We start from the raw sequence: 2,446 nt of genomic DNA, 5'->3' as shown, positions 1-2,446 counted from the left end.
GGCCATAGATATGCCAGTAATGATATATATTATTATTAATAATAATAATAAAAATAATAAGAAGTCAGTATTGGTTCAGAGCGCACTAGACCAAAGGAGGTGCACGAATAGGGTCCCAACCCAATCCTGTCGTTGAGCGCTGTCGTAGTATGGCCACCATACTGACGACAGCGCTCAATGACAGGATAGACAAACGCCAAGTGGGATCTAGTGCCTGACGAAGGTCTGTGGACCGAAACGTTGCACGCACTTTGCCCATGGCATCGAATTCAATATAATAAAACTGAAAAATTTATAAACCACATTTGTTTGTGTGCCGAATACTTCTTCACAATAAAAATAATAAGTTATAAATTGAGCATTCCTTTAAAATAGTATTTGGTCTGCCACTCAGGTCAATGCAAAACCAGTTCCCCACATTTAGCGAAATATCTTTGCACGGAAGTCGTCATGTAAAGAAACCATGTCCAGTCCTGTTTTCCCTTTTACAGCACGCATATAAAAACTACGTAGAAATAATGCGCCCGTATCACCAGCACAGTAAACACATCCGCATCACATCGGAGGGCCCTTCTAGAACCACTTGCCGTCTCTATCGTCTGTTTTCCATCCCTGAAGCGCTCTCTTTGTATGTGAGCGCCATCTAGTGTTGGAATACATGATGTTCTTTCACGCTGCTCAGCCAAATATGTGAAAGTGTTAATTAAACGTAAATAATGTATTAACAAACAAATACATAGACGGGCTTTAGATTGAACACATCAGAGTGGGAAATATAAAAGAATTATGACATTTTGTTAACTGCAGTGAGATGTATTCGTTTACATTTGAGATTCTCCCAGCATATGGTGATTGCATTCAGACTATTGCAGACGCAGTATATATATATATATATATATGTAGGATCATGTATCATATTACTGTATAGTAACAACAAAGTCGTTAAAAAACATATATAACAGACATCATGCATATTGCCTTTTTATACACATGTTGTCTATGATCCTCCACGACGGTTCCATAGTGTAGTGGTTATCACGTCTGCTTTACACGCAGAAGGTCCTGGGTTCGAGCCCCAGTGGAACCAGTATTTTTTTTAATTATGTTTTTAATTTTATAAATATTTACGATTTATTCTTGCCATATTTCCTCTAAGTTCCTTTTCCATTTTCTCGTGTGCATAAATAAAATAGTGGAGTTCTTACTACATTTTGTTTATGACACTAACTATATAACAATTTTTGATAAATGATAAAAGAACATTTTTTTTAGTAAGGACCTGTTCACATCAGCGTTAAAGTTCCGTTCATCTGTTCCAATCAACCTTTCTGTCAAAGGAACACAAGAACGGAAAGCTGAACAGAAGCTATCGCTTTCATTTGCATTAACATTGATTTTAGTTTCAGTTTGTTTCCGTTCCGTAGAATTTATGTTTTTTTTCACGGAAACAATAACTGCTTTTCTCCATCCATCCATCCCTCCCTTTGCCACACGGTGTCGCATTTTGGACCACACCCCTTTTGATAGACCATGCCCTTTCCATCTAAGCCACGCCCCTTTGTGGAACATGTTAAACAGGTGTCTAAAATGTGGTGCACGGCCTGTATGCCAGAATTTTGTCACATTTTAAATAGTAAATCTGCCCCATTAAACCTGTGTCGAGAGAAATATAAAAAAGGTATGGCTCTTGGAACGCGACGATAAAAAAACTAAAAGGAATGCTGAGTCCAAAATAGGCCTGTTCATAATATCAGACCTGAGACCAGACCCCCTATATCAATTTCAGACCCCCTATCTTAAATACAGACCCTAGATCAGACCAAAAAAAAAAAACATTAAACCCACAGACAGGACTATATAATTACCCTCCTCGCTCCTGGCCCTTGTTCAGTTCCGGGATCTGCTGCACTGGGTCCTGACGTTGTCCAGTAGTGCCTGTAGCTGAAGAAAAGTCTGGAGCAAGAAAGTTAAAGTGTAGCTAAACGTTTGACAAACTTCTGACATATCATAGTGACATGTCAGAAGTTTGGATTGGTGGGGGTCCGAGCACTGAGACTCCCACCAATCGCTATAACGAAGCAGCTGAAGCGCTCGTGTGAGCGCTCAGCCGCTTTGTGTCTGTTCGGCTTTTTCCGGAAAGCCAATGTATCGGAGTATGGGCTCATAGACTTTCTATTGAGTCCGTACACCGATATATTTATTTCCGGAAAAAGCCGAACAAACACGAAGCGGCTGAGCGCTCACACGAGAGCTTCAGCTGCTTAGTTTTAACGATTGCCGGGGGTCTCAGTGTTCGGACCCCCACCAATCCAAACTTCTGACATGTCACTATGATATGTCAGAAGTTTGTCAAACGATTAGATACACTTTAATTATACCGGACGTCACTTCTAGATTAATACATTTTTGGGACTCATTTATAAACCAGCCTAACAGTAAGGCCTCA

General features: G+C 40.0%; 1 non-coding gene across 1 annotated transcript; it reads left to right on the top strand.

Annotated features, from left to right (window-relative positions):
• Positions 1-1,014: 1,014 nt before the first annotated feature.
• Positions 1,015-1,087, top strand: TRNAV-UAC (transfer RNA valine (anticodon UAC)). The gene has a single exon. It is a non-coding gene; the product is annotated as a tRNA-Val (tRNA).
• The last annotated feature ends 1,359 nt before the right edge of the window (positions 1,088-2,446 follow it).

This window comes from Rhinoderma darwinii, chromosome 2, assembly GCF_050947455.1.
Source record: "Rhinoderma darwinii isolate aRhiDar2 chromosome 2, aRhiDar2.hap1, whole genome shotgun sequence".
Classification (NCBI taxonomy): domain Eukaryota; kingdom Metazoa; phylum Chordata; class Amphibia; order Anura; family Rhinodermatidae; genus Rhinoderma; species Rhinoderma darwinii.
Note: the sequence above shows the minus strand (reverse complement) of the source record. Positions and strands in the feature narration are given on the sequence as shown.